The following is a 14,542-nucleotide window of genomic DNA, read 5'->3' on the forward strand; positions in this document are numbered from 1 at the left end:
ATTATTATTTTATTTTTTGCACAGAAGAACTGGGTGTAGGCCAGAGATACAGAGGTAAGGGAATTCACCAGAGACAGAGTGGAAACAGAACAAGCGGATTTACTGAAATACACTGCTAAGGGAGAAGGGGCAAGACAGGAGAGGGCTGCTGTGTCCTTTGAGGGTTAGTTTCCTGACCTGGAAGGGAACTCAGGCCACAGTGGTGAGAGTGTGATAGCACTGATACTTAAGCCTTAGGCCACCAGGGGGACTCTTTGAAATTGTTTAAAAAGCCAATGAATGTAAGCCAGGGGAGGTAGATCTCACCCGAACTTGACAACAGAGAAAAGTCAGCAATAGGACAACCAGAACAGCCTCACAGAAACAGCCTAAAAGCAAGCTTTGACTGGTGGCAATTTTGAGAAAATGTTACCAAACTGATAGGGTTCAGACTCAGAAATCCAGACACTGAACTACAAGATGTTTTCCACACAGGAAGTCCTTGAACATGTGGCACCAGCACAGAAGGAAAGGAAGGTTATATAGAAATGCAGGAATAGGGTGGTGTGAGGGGCATGAGGATGGTTTCTTCTTTTCTCAGCCCTAGAAGGCACCAGGCTATGAGGGGCAGTTGACTCACAGGATGGATTGCTGATGACCTTTCTAATATAGCTGCTCTCTTCTGAGTTCTCAGTATAAAATGGCACCTGGAAGTTCATCAGGCATTGATGCTTCAGCACCTCAGAGGGAACAGAAATATTTATTAAACATTAAGCAGCCCATCACCATGGCCCGAGGAATGTGGTGCTTTAGCTTATGAGGCAGGGATCATGGCATTATCCTTGACTGAGGTTTAACCACAAAAATACCTGTGAGACACAAACAATAAATCTGAAGAAGAAGAAATAAAACAAAACATCCCTTTTATTACTGAAACAAAAAAAAATCAAATACTTGGGAATAAACCTAAAAAAAGAGGTAAAGGACCTATACAAAGAAAACTATAAAACACTGTTAAAAGAAATAGAAGAAGACACAAAGAAATGGAAAGACATCCCCTGCTCATGGATTGGAAGAATTAACATTATCAAAATGGCCATCCTACCAAAAGCGATTTACAGATTCAGTGCTATTCCAATAAAAATTTCAATGACATTCTTTAAAGAAATGGAACAATTATTGATGAAATTCATATGGAATAACCAAAAACTCCAATTGCTAAAGCTCTCCTGAAAAAAAAAAAAAAAAGAAGAGAATGGAGGCATCACACTCCCAGATTTCACATTATACTACAAAGCCATAATCATCAAAACTGATGGTATTGGAACAAGCACAGACACACGGACCAATGGAACTGAATAGAAAATGCAGGAATAAACCCAAAGATTTATGGTCAACTAATCTTTGACAAAGGAGCAAAGACTATGCATTGGAGCAAAGAAAGTTTGTTCAATAAATGGTGCTGGGAAAACTGGGTCTCTACATGCAAAATAATGAAGCTTGACCACTACCTCACATCATACACAAAAACCAACTCAAAATGGATTAAAGAACTAGACATAAGACCTGAAACCATAAAATATATAGAAGGAAATATAGGTGAAACACTAAATGACATGGACCTCAAAGAAACCTTTATAGACACATCACCCAAAGCAGTGATAGTGAAGGCAGAGATAAACAGCTGGGACTACATTAAATTAAAGAGCTTCTGCACAGCAAAAGAGACAATAACCAAAACAAAGAGAAACCCCAATGACTGGGAGAAAATTTTTGCACACAATACTAATGATAAAGGACTGATCCCAAAAAACGACAAAGGGCTGATGAGACTCAACAACAACAAAGAAAATAATCCAGTCAAAAAATGGGCAGAATAGCTAAAAAGAAACTTCTCTGAAGAGGAAATGCAAATGGCCAACAGGCATATGAAAAAATGTTCAACATCACTTGTAATCAGGGAAATGCAAATCAAAACTACAATGAGATACCATCTTACACCAGTGAGAATGGCACATATTAAAAAAACCAGCAACAACAAATGTTGGTGAGGATGTGGAGAAAAAGGAACTCTCCTGCACTGCTGGTGGGAGTGCAAAATGGTCCAACCACTATGGAGAGCTGTGTGGAGATTTCTTGACCTACTAAACATAGAGCTTCCATATGATCCAGCAACTCCACTCCTAGGTATTTATCCAAAGGACACAGAAACATTAATTCAAAAGGGCACCTGCACCGCTATGTTTATAGCAGCAATATTTACAATAGCTAAGCTATGGAAACAACCCAAATGCCCCAAAGTAGATGACTGGATCAAAAAGATGTGGTAAATACACACAATGGAATATTACTCAGCATTCAAAAAAGGTAAACTCTTGCAATTTGCAGCAACATGGATGGCGCTGGAAGGGATCATGCTCAGCGAAATAAGCCAGAAAGAAAAAGAAAAATACCGGATGGTCTCACTCATAGCAGGAATTTAGAAAACCTAAATAAGGGCCCAGGAAAAAGACTAATTGCAATAAAGTAAAAATCAAAATCAACAAGCAACTATAGACCAGAGACACACTACAGTAGGGGGTGGGGGGAAGAGAAGAGGGATTAGGGTCAGAAAATGGTGGTGGGAATTATATGGGGAATATAACCAAAATGAAAATGCATACATTATGCAAAAATGAAAAATGATGTAAGAATTATATAAAATAAAATAATTCATAAAAAACCCATCTGTGAGAAATGCGTGCTTTGCATTTTCCCCTCCTTTTAAGAAGAAACACAAATTCCAGCTTTATTGAAAAGCATTTCATTTTCCTCCCCAAGAAGGGACATTTCAACCTTCCCCCAGTCAAACAGGAATCCCCTCTCATACCCTCCTTGAACACTTGAGGACACTTGGGGACTGCCAACCACAATCCACCAGCTCCTGCGGCACTTCCCTGACAAGCCCAGTGTGTGAAGCCAGCCCAGCTGGGGAAGGGCAATGGCTGTCTGGGGACACAGGGACACAATGAGCTGTGCTGTGTATGAACAACAGGCTGAACCGTGCAGGCCATCTAGTGTACGGGCAGGTACTCACTGTCGTGACAGGGGTTGAGGGCTTGTTTGCAGGACACCCCCCCACACACCCCAAGGTGCACAAATCAATAAAGTCAGAGCCAAGGGCCACACAGGTTTGAATCCTGACTCCCTCTCACTCTACCTCTCTGACACTTTCCACATTATATGCTGAGGACACGCGTAACTCACCTCATTCGTGTGAGATGCTCAGCATGGTCTCTGGCTCTTTAGTAAAGGTGATCCCTGGTTTTGGCCTCAACCCCTGGTTTGTTATCAGTGAATTGCTGCCTGTGACATGTGTGTCAGACCCCTGAGATGTGTTCTGCTGAGCACAAATACCTGAAATGGCTCCTTTGTTGGCTTCAAAATTGTCTCCTCTGTGATATATGCAGGGGTGCTCCAGGCCCTGATGTGAGCAGAAGTCTTCTCATCAGTTCAGGCAGAAAGGCAGAAAGGGGAGGGTTCCTTGCTTTTCCCCCAAAGGTCCCCCAACATAATGTCCCTATGGAAAGGGGTTGTAGAGGGAGTTTATCCAGAAGCAAAGGAGTCATCTTCTGTGGTCCTTACTCTCCAGAAATACACTGAAAAAAATATTGAGTGCTCAGACAAAAGACACTTTCATTTGTATAGGATTTTATGTTTCTATGATGTAAACCAGGGTACAATGTACCCCGGGAAATGCTGAGCCTTAGATGCTGATAAAAACCTCTTTTGCTAATTGTTGCTGCCAGGTACCTCCATATACAAAAAAGCTTCAGGTCAAGGTTCATCATTTCTGGAGGGTTTGTATTTCTGTATTCTGCATTTTCTTGGAAATATGTGGCGTTTACTGGTCTTAGCGCGTCACTGGTTTTACCAGCACATTTTCCTGAAACTTTAGTGCAGGTGCCAGCATTGCCACCACCACCACCCCAGGCATTCCCTTGGCTGCACAGATGCCCTCCTCAGTCTGAGGGTGGCTGGAAGGAACCTCACGCCCTTGTCCATTCTGTGAGGATCCTTTGGTCATGTAAGTGCACAGGTGGGTACCCAGAGTCATCGCCACACACAAGAACTAAACAGAGGAGCCCCACTGCCCTCTCTTCCCAGGAAACCCTGCAGAGCTCCCAGAACTGCTCTGCTGACATCCAGAGGAGATCACTGTCATTCTACCCATGAATACAGAGGGATCCAGGGCACCTCCTCTGTTCAACACCCAGATACAAGCCCGAAGCTCTCTGCCTCCACCCAAATCAGCTTTACTGCCAGCACATGGGGGTTGGATGTAACTGGAGCAATGACCTAGACCTTAATGTTGATTGGACCAGTGGACATGCAGAACACTTGATACACCAAAATTTAGGCTGTGCTGTTTCGGGAGTGGGTAGAAGGGTTGCTCAAATAAAGACATAAATGTATTTAAAATAAAATGAAAATTTAAACTGTCTTTTTAACCTTGATTTCTTAAAACAAAGAGAATTTTAATGCAAAGTATAAGGGCATAACTTTAAAATTTAGGACAGGCCTTTTAAACAGACAAATTTGGTTTTATGAGAAACTTATTGCACATCTTGCTTTTACTCTTGTCCCTATGAATTTGGACCCGTGCTGCTCTTGGACAGGCCTCTGGGATCCACTGGGTAGACAGATTACAGCCTGCACGGCTAGGAGCACATTGTGTGTGCCTCATCTCACATTCAGTGTCTCAGGCTCACAGCTGCCCTAACAGGAGGGGGAAGAGCAAAAATAAGGTAGTGCCACCCAGGGAGCCCAGTCCCCAAACAGACCCTGACATCACAGGTCCAGGGTACCTGGGGCCTCGGGTCACCCCCCACTGCCAAGGAACTATATCCTTCAAAAACCTGCTTCTCTCAGCTTTTCCAATGGCACAGCATTCCTTCCGGAACAATAGCATACCACGCAGAGAATGGTTTCTACTCACTTGAACACAGGCATATATTAAAGGTGTTTTACCATCACATTGTCTCTTCGCAGGGGACAGTACAGACCTCACAGGTTGAGACACTGTTCCTGGACCTGCAGTGACCCAAATTGAGAACTATGGCATTGTCAATCATGGACCCAACCAGAGACCGTGAAAATCCACTCAGAAAAGATAAGAGACTTACATGTAAAACCTGAAGTCATAAAATGCATGGAAGAATGCTTAGGCAAAACACTCCATGACATATCTCAGAAAGATATTGCTGTACCAGCATCTGCAGTAAATCAAGGAAATGTTACCTCCATGGAAAAACAGGTGGGAGGGGAAAAAGGCATTACTGATAGAGGAACAGTGATTTCAATAGAAACATGTATCCCATTAAAAATCATAGCTGTGAGAAGATGGTGGAATATATTTTATGCTGGAAAAATTGATGTTCATATTTCCACACAGAAATCCATATCAGATAACATATCCTGTAGGAATGAGGCAATAGAGATATAATCTCATACGAAAGAAAACTAAGAATCTGTCACATTAGACAATTAAAATCATGACTATAACATTGTCTTATGGGTTTTTTTTTTTAAGATTTTTTTTTTAAAGATTTATTTGTTTATTTGTACAAGCACTGGGTACAGTCAGAAGCGCAGGAGGGTGAGAGAATTCACCAGAGCCAGAGCGGGGAACAGAATAGGCAGACTGACGAAATACACTGCTAAGGGGAGCAGTGGATGCAGCAGGAGAGGTCTGTCGCGCCATGTGGGACTCTTGCCGGCGCCCGGGGATTGAACAGGCGCTTCAGTGGCTGTGGGCAGCTTCGCAGCCCAGTGCTCAATTGCTGTGCCACCAGGGGAGGCCCTAAAGATTTATTTATTTATTTATGTATACAAGGACTGGGGTACAGGCCAGAGGTGTGGGGGGTGAGAGGATTCACCAGAGACAGTGTGGGGAACAGAACAGCTGCCTGACTGAAATACACTGCTGAGGGGAGAAGCGGGCAAGCCAAGAGAGGTCTGCCACGTGATGTGGGTAGCTCCCTGGCCAGCCAGGGGATTGAACTTGTGCCACAGAGGCTGCAGACAGCTTCACAGCGCTGTGCTCAACCCCTTGTGCCACCAGGAAGACCCTGTCTTACAGGTTTTGAAAGAATGGAAAAGTAATATCAAGCACAGTGTCACTCAGAAGAATTAAATGGTCCTACGTGGTGGTAGCCAAAACTTCAATTTGAAGTGATAAATTACTAAAACACTTTGTTTTCTTCTGAAATCTGAACTCTGCACCTATTGCAGGGATTTGTTTTCAACAGTAGCCATTTGAGATTGGTTGTTCTCACATAGTAATATGCATTTAGGATCTGTCATGGTTTTCATGGCTGGTTGGTGCATATCTTTTTGTGCTGAATAATGAACCACTGTCTGGATGTAGCACAGTTGGTTTCTCTGCCACCAACTTGTTGCTTCCAAGATTGGGCAGTTATGAAGGAAGCTGCTAAAATCATCCACATGCAGACTTTGTGTGGGGATATTGCTTCAATTCATTAAGTAAATATCAAGGAGCACAACTGCTGGGCTATATGGTTAGAGTCTGTTTACTCCATATACAAACATAAACCTGTATACTCCACACTTCAATACTTGAGTTTAGTCTATACACACACACACGTATATATCCATGCTTAGTCTCTACAACGACACACCACTACGAGAAGACAAGGACATGGCAGGGGTCTGAGGGAGAAGCCCAGAGAACACTGGAGAGAGGCCAGAAAGAAAGCTCAGGAGTGCTCAGGCTATATACATACAGAATTCTGTGTACAGACGTGGATGCTGTTATTATTTTGAACAAACTTATCTGCTAGGTCAGTTCAAGGAGCTTCTATTTCCACCTTCAACTACTCATCCTCTGTAAATTCTCCTCCTTTCTTGGTGGAGACATGGGTTTCTGACTGTGTCATTATCCTTCTCCTTGAAGAGTTTCTTTGAACATTTTGTGGGAGGCAGATAGATGCACAACAACTTTCCTCCATTTTTGTTTGTCTGAGAAAACCTTTTATTTCTCCTTTACCTTGAGAAGAATTGTTCAGAGTATTTTCCTCTTACCACTTGAAATATTTCATGCCATTCTCTTCTTCCTTTCATAGTTTTTAGGGACATCAGATAAAATTCTTGTCTTTGTTCTTCTGTAAGGAAGTAAGTTGCTTTTTCTTCTGATTTCTTTCAAAAGTTCATCTCTGATTTTCTAAAGATTGAAAGTATATCTGCCAGTTGTGTAAGCATAGGATTTTTGTTTCTTTGGTTTCATTTTTGTTTTGTTTTTTATCCTGGGCGATGTTCTCTGAGTTGATTGGGTCTGTGGCTTGGTGTCTGACAATAATTTGGAGGAAGTTTTCAGTCATTATAGCTTCAATCATTTTTTTTTTTGTTCTTTCTTTATTCTCCATCGGAGAATGCCATCGTGAATGATACATGCTGGTGTTTGCCCCCAGTCATTGCAAGCCAATCTACTTTTCTGTTTTCCAATTCTCTCTTTCTCTTTGTGTTTCAGTTTTAAAATTTCCCATTGTCATGTTTTCAAGCTCAGGGATCCGAGTTGTTTTAAATTCCAGGGTTTCATAATTGTAGCATTTCTGAGACATCTGAGGCTGGTTCTGATGCTTACACTGTCTCATCAAGCTGCGTTATATTGCCTTCTAGGGAGTCTTTTTACTTGGTAGGTAGTTTTTCTCGGTAGTCAGACAGGACACACAGGGTAAAGGGCCCAGGAAAGAAGCCCTTGGTAATGTCGTGGTGAGGTGTGGGAGAGGGGAGGCATCCTGTATTCCTGTGAGCCTGAGCCTGTGCACTGTGGACTTTACCAGAGCTGCTCAGCCCCCACCCTCAGGTGGGGCAGGATGGCTACAGGGGCTGGAGATGTATACTTCACTTCCCCAGCTGGGTTAGGTTTTGTTTTTTTTTTTAAAGATTTATTTATTTTATACAAGAACTGAGGTATAGGTCAGAAGCATAGGAGGGTGAGAGAATTCACCAGAGCCAGAGCAGGGAACAGAACAGGCAGGCGGACCCAAGACACAGCTAAGGGGAGCAGCAGGCTAGGCAAGAGAGGTCTGCTGCGCCACGTGGGGGTCTCCCTGGCCAGTGGGAATTGAACCAGCGCTGCAAAGGCTGCGGATGGCTTCTCAGTGCGGCGCTCAACTGCTGCGCCACTGGGGAGTCCCCTGGGTTAGGTTTTGATTGACCTCCAGTGGGTGAAGTTCTGGTTAACTAGTTTCCCTGAGTGTAGGACTTGGTAAGAGGAACAGAGTACCCTGGTATTTCAAAGTCAGTTCTTTCCCCCTCCTCTTGCCAGAAGCACAAGCAACCATTCTCCACTCTTTAATGTGAAGTCCTGGTGGAGTCCTTTGAGATGAAATTCACAAAACATGGAGCACCCAGTGACTGGGTTACTCTAGAGTTTTTGACCTACACACTCATCCATGCTGCATGTCCTGTAATTCATCAATGACAGGTTTTGCAAACCCAGCACTGGTTCCTTCGGAGGATTTTGCTTGTGAGTTACTGTTCTAGTAGCTGTCATTTTCTCCAGCAGCCTTTTTTTCACTAGTTATGGGGTAGTGGTTTATCCTGTGACCTCACTTACCTGGTGGACCCAAGGTGAGTGCTGATTCCTCAGTTTGTTCAGGTTCTCATTATGGTGGAACAGTGTCTTCTAAGCTCCTTACATGCTAGGCCAGAAATGAGAAATCTGGTTATGTGTCTATTGTCTAAATAATATCTGAATGCATTCGTTTTGTAAAAGTCTCAAGGAATATTTAAACAGAGGAAGATAAAATACAAAAATCTTCTTTTACCCACATCCCTGTTTTCACTTCCCTTCCCTTTTGTATTTTGTCTTTCCCTGTTTAAAGAGGTGCTGTGGTAGGTGCTATTAAGGAACAGAGAGAAGACTGATCCAGATGGAGGGAACAGGAAATAATGTGAAGGCCTTTCAGGGAACTGAGAGAGGACAAGTGTGCATGTAGCAGAGGTGTGGGGCAAGGTGGGAGGAAGATATGCTGGGACATCCTTTAAAAGTATAAAAATGTCTTCTTTAGTGTCTGTATATAAATATAAAAGGCTTCTCAACCTCATGAATAATCAGCAACCTGAAAACAATAACTCAGTGAGCTATCACATTACTGCCATTAAATCAGCAAAAAAGTTTTAAAATTTGAATAAGCTCCACAACAAGCTAAAGTGTGGGTGTACTTTCAAACCTTCCCAAGTCCTGGCACCATACTGGAGAGCATTATGGCAGCGACTGGAACATTAACATAAATCGTCCCTCACTAAAATTCCACTCTGAGAAGACTTGTGGGAGTGCTCCAATGTGCAGAGAGAGACATACACACAGGATGCTTATAGCAGCTCAGTGGAGAAAAGTGTGTTCACCAATAGGAACATATTTAAATGAAATGGAACAAGAATTATATATAACAAATTATTGCAAGAAATATCATTACAGTTATCAAAATTATAAGATTAAGAGTACCAAAAAAAAAAAACCAACCTAAAACAGAAAAAAGCACGTTGTATAATAACATTAGCCAAGATACACTGCAGACATCAGACCCAGCTATGCACGCACACTAGGCTTGCATGTGCCCAGGAAGGCACTAAGGTTCCCCATGCAAATGGTGACATGAAAATACCTGCAAAGCCTTAGACAGTCTGCGTGACATGTAAGTGCTATCTACGAGTAGACTATTTTTATTTACATATCTGTATATTTTCTTCTGATAATGCACCCCTGCTGACTTATGCAACCTAGAAGTAAAGAATTCGGTTGCTACTGCAATGTATACTCCCTGCACCCAACTGCCCACCCAGAACAAGGCCAACTATTCATCCCTCTGTCAGAGGGCCCAGAGCAGCCTCACACCAAAAGGGCGCGCAGGACCATCTATCAAAGGACCCTCTCACCCTTCTCAGTCCCAGAGGTAAGTTCCTGCAGCCCCCACACCCCAAGCTCAGGTCCCTGCCTTCTCTCTCAACCTGCAGATGCTCAGGTTAGAGACCTCAGGGGCTGCACAGCGGAGGCTGCCCCGCCTGCTGCAGGCTCCATGACATCACGCGCCGCTCGGAAAGGACGTGCCCCCAGTCCCCCCTCCCCACCCATCTTTAGGGAGGGGCCCTAGGCGCTGACCCGGGGAAGGCGGTGGAGCGGCCGGTTCTGGTGGGGATGGTACCTGGGAGCTGGTCTGAGCTGAAACCCCGGGCGCTGGGGAGGTGGGATGGGCTGCGTGGGTTTGGGCTGAGGCTGGGGCGGGGCTGGCTTCTGCCCACCCTTGGCGACCTTCTCTGGGGGCTCCGGGCCCCCCCCTTTCAACGGTCCCGGTGGCCCAGTGTAGGGGGCGGGGCGGGAGCCAGACCCTGGGGCGGCAGTTTGAGCTCTGGGGAGCTGAGCCCCCGGGTGCTGTCTGGGCGCGGGGAGGGACCAGGGAGGACGCAGGGGAAGGAGCCTGGTCCTCGGACTCCAGAGTTGGAGCTGAAGGTCAAACGGTGGTGGGAATAGACGGGACAGGTCAGTCCAGGGACTTTCTAGGGACTCTGGTCCATGGGTCTGTGCGGGAGGTAATAGGGGAAAGAGTTACACTGCGTTGGAGATTGTCTGTTCTTCTCAGGCGGCTATGACTGTTCTCAGGCGGTGAAATCGTCATTCCTTTGTCTACCACCCTTTTCTCACTTGTAGAGGAGTTTTTTTGGAAAAACTGGCCACTCCAGGTAGGTAAGATGATATGCAACCAAGTGTCAGTCTTGGAGAATGTTCATCATTTGACTATTGACTGGTCTTCCCTGTAGTAATAGAAGTTTCTGCGTTTTCTCTGTTCAGTACTGTAACCAGAAATCACATGTGAGTATTAGGCAGTTGAAAAGTGATTAGTGCAGCTTTTCCTTTCATTTAATTTAGGGATTTATTAACCAGACTGGTGGTCTGGTCTGGACAGCTCAGACTAATGACACGGATAGTGTAGTGAACAAACAGCAAACTCCCTGTGAAGTGATTTTCTGTTTTCTTCCAGTAGCTTTTAGAAATTAATATTGTTGATTACTGGCTGGGGTGAGAATGGTGTCGACCATTGCTAGATGTGTTAGGTCTTTTTGAAAACTGGTGGAAGAAACAAATATGTGTTACTGTTCAATATCAGGTTAATTGTAGTGACTAAGATAAGAACTACTAAAATTGAATTATTTAATAATTTTCTATTGCATATTGTTTCCTTTTTGAAAAGTCTGTTTGACAGTGTAACTTCTTGTACATAAAATGACCATGAGTGAGAGCAGAGAAATGTTCTCATCCATGTAATATTTCCTAAGGTGGGAAAGAGTGACATTTGTGATTTTTGTTAATTGACTAGAAAACATCTTAATTTTTTAGGGTTTTTTTGTGCAATAAGATGTGTGCCTACTGGAATCTATTGAGAACAATCAACAGTGAATTCAGACTAGAGTTCTTAGTTTTAAATGAACTATATTTAAGAGAGGTAAGCAAATTTTCAATCATTTTAAAGAGTTTGTTTTTGCTCCTGAGTCATCTTACGTTTAAGATTTGCAAAATCTTGTTGAGTACCCCAGAAAGAAAATAAATGTGTGTTGGTGATTAATACATATGTAGTTTTCAAGTTATTAGTGCATTGGCTTGAAAGTTTACATACAGATTTGTCATTTTTTCTTGTTACCCCATTCTGAATTTGTATGTATATGTATTAGTGAAGAGATATTGCTTTTTTCCAATGATACTGGATTTTTTTTGTATTTCATGTATTTAATAATTTGAGATGTGGGCCTCCCCCGTGGCGCAGCGGTTGAGCGCTGGGTTGCGAAGCTGCCCGCAGCCTCTGCGGCGCCGGTTCGATCCCTGGCTGCTCCCCAGCCACCGGAGGAGGGTCCCACATGGCGCGCAGACCTCTCCTGCCGCCCACTGCTCCCCTCAGCAGTGTACTTCGGTCCTTCTGCCTGCTCTGCTCTCGCCCTCCCGTGCTTCTGACTGTACCCAGTGCATGTATAAACAAACAAACAAAACAAATAAATAAATAAATAAATAAAACATGCCTCTATTAAAAAAAAAAACATTTAAAAAATTAAAAAAAAAATAAAGAGGCATGTATTAAAAAAAATAATTTGAGATGTATAATACAATTTAAGACATAATATATTTTTCAATGGGGTAAAGGAGGTAAGCAATAGAGGGGATCTTGTTCAGCTTACACATTAGAGAAATTGCAGTTCAGTCTTTTGGCATACTGTGCGTAACTAATTAGTATAAAAATGAATGAAATAAGATCAATGAATGAAATATATAGACTGGTGAAGGATCATCACCTTCTGTCTAATGTTTGAAAATAACTTTATTGTGTTTCTAAATACCTCTTGGAAATACTTTGCAATAATAAACTATTCCAAAAGAATTGCCTCTTAACCAGCTGACAAGTTAGTTGATATCTGAAATCTTCCATGAATGCTTAGTGTGTTTAGTTACATAAATATAAAAGCTTTGTCCTAGTAATGTACAGCAGATAAGATCCGACATGGATAATTTCGTTAAGGTATCTTATGCCTATTGACAAGAAAACAATACATACTTTTGTGGAACTACAGTAGAAAGCGACCTACTATTCCATTGAGCACTTTTCTTTGCCATGTTCCAAGAAGGATTAAAGTGGCTTATCAGCCATACAGAAAATGCAGTGAGATGTGCAAAGTCTTTAAGATTGTGAGACCTGGTTTGCAAATAATGTCACTCATTCATGGTCATGGGAAGCAGTATTGCAGGTAATTACTTTATGTGCAGGTTTTCAAAATGTTGATTTCATTTCTTGTTTTCTTTTGAATTCAGCCTGAAGTTCCTGCTTACCATGTAATTTCAGAAGGAATTCTAATACTCTGGATAATCAGATATTTCTCGAAAACTTCCAAGTTACAGGAGGGATCTGCTCTTACAGTCAAGGTAAGGTGGGAGTGCATATTACTGGCTTCTATTTACTTTGCTGGGTTCAACAGCATTCTTACAAAGATATTGGAGAGGCACCATGGACAGCTCCTGGATTCTGAATGTCACATGCAGCATTCCTTGAGTTTCTTGAGAAAGAAGAGCTGTTTTGAAGCCTAATCAAAAGTTTTCTCTGTGGTCATCATAAAAGTAATTCTGAGTTGGAAAGCCTTGCCCTCCCACCCCTAATGGGGTGTTGATGTGTCGCGCAATTTAGGGATCCAACTCAGATCCTGCTAGGTGAACCCTTAGGAAAGAAGAATGTCGAGATGAATTGTGACCTTCATGGAGTTCCTTAGTATGGGACACTAAGGTAAATGATGGAAAAGAAACTCTTTTTCCTCTCACATTAGGAGTACTTAGTCACTACCCAGGGGAGAGAGGGGAAGAGCAGATTTGACTGCAGCGTTGCTTCTGTCCATCAGGTGTTTACAGCCCCCTCCCCCCCGCCCCCATAGCCTTGTGCCAGAATTCTTAGGAGATGGGAACTGTGAGGAACGCTTTCCAAAACAAATTCTTAAACTTTGGCTGCCAAGGGCAGCATTGACTAGGGTGTAAAGATGGAACACTGGGGTTTTCATTATTCCTGGAACCCTCACAGAAGAAAGTGGGAGAGAGAAGCAGAATTCCAGGGAAGGAAATGTTGCCACATTTTGACATTTATTAGAAATGTTGTTTCCGTGATTTTACTGACTCGCCACTATTGTCCTTAGAGTTAATATGAGTTATGAGATGGTTAAGCGCGGTCCCCTAGGGCACCTGGAACAGATGGTCTTTTAAAAAAAATATTTATTATTTATACAAGCACTGGGTACAGTCAGAAGCATGGGAGGGTGAGAAAATTCACCAGAGCCAGAGCGGGGAACAGAACAGGCAGAGACTGATGAAATACACTGCTGAGGGGAGCAGCAAGTGCGGCAGGAGGGTCTTTCGCACCTGTGGGACCCTACCAGTGACCGGGGATCGAACCTGCGCTGCAGAGACTATGGGCAGCCCAGCGCTCAACCTCTGTGCCACCAGGGGAGGTGCAACAGATGGTTCTTAATGCAGTTAAGTTTTGGAAATCTGGGTGCAGATGAGTAAAGTGTCATTATATTGCAAGTTTTTCTTCATTTTTGATTTTTTAAAGGTTTTTTTTATTTATACAAGAACCAGGGTACAGGCCAGATGCACAGGAGGGTGAGAGGATTCACCAGAGAAAGAGCAGGTAACAGAACAGGCAGCTTACTGAAAAATACACAGCTAAGGGAGCCAGCAAGCGAGGTAAGAGAGGTCTGCTGCGTCATGCTCCCTGTCTGGAATTGAATGAGACCATAGCAGAGAAAGGGTGATGCACTGAGATTTAACCCATAGGCACAGGGAGGCTAAGAAATTTCCTTACAAAGTCCCTTTATGGTGTACTATTAGAAATAATCTTTTAAGTATTTCAGCTATTTCTGAATTCTGGCTGATCAGTGTCTTATAGAAACAGAGCTTATTGCTTAACTGGACCCCTTCCCATAAGGGTCACATCTATGTGCAGTGACATGACTGGGATAGAGATTGAGCCAATTT

The 14,542-nt window shown here is 43.1% G+C and overlaps 2 long non-coding RNA genes across 5 annotated transcripts; one reads left to right on the forward strand and one right to left on the reverse strand.

Annotated features, from left to right (window-relative positions):
- Positions 1–620: 620 nt before the first annotated feature.
- LOC119250928 (uncharacterized) lies at positions 621–10,251 on the reverse strand. The gene is made up of 4 exons (XR_005126457.2): positions 10,188–10,251; positions 8,600–8,684; positions 3,376–3,617; positions 621–719 (listed from the first exon to the last, which is right to left on the reverse strand). It is a non-coding gene; the product is annotated as an uncharacterized LOC119250928 (long non-coding RNA).
- LOC119250927 (uncharacterized) lies at positions 10,110–14,189 on the forward strand. 4 transcript variants are annotated; one of them, XR_005126455.2, is made up of 5 exons: positions 10,110–10,174; positions 10,623–10,722; positions 11,378–11,483; positions 12,836–12,946; positions 14,138–14,189. It is a non-coding gene; the product is annotated as an uncharacterized LOC119250927 (long non-coding RNA). The 4 variants fall into 4 exon arrangements; XR_005126456.2 differs by lacking the exon at positions 10,110–10,174 and adding an exon at positions 10,389–10,522; XR_008552711.1 differs by lacking the exon at positions 10,110–10,174 and having other exon boundaries at positions 10,389–10,722; positions 14,118–14,189.
- The last annotated feature ends 353 nt before the right edge of the window (positions 14,190–14,542 follow it).

This window comes from Talpa occidentalis, unplaced genomic scaffold, assembly GCF_014898055.3.
Source record: "Talpa occidentalis isolate TD23 unplaced genomic scaffold, MPIMG_talOcc4v2.1 talOcc4.1823, whole genome shotgun sequence".
Lineage (NCBI taxonomy): Eukaryota > Metazoa > Chordata > Mammalia > Eulipotyphla > Talpidae > Talpa > Talpa occidentalis.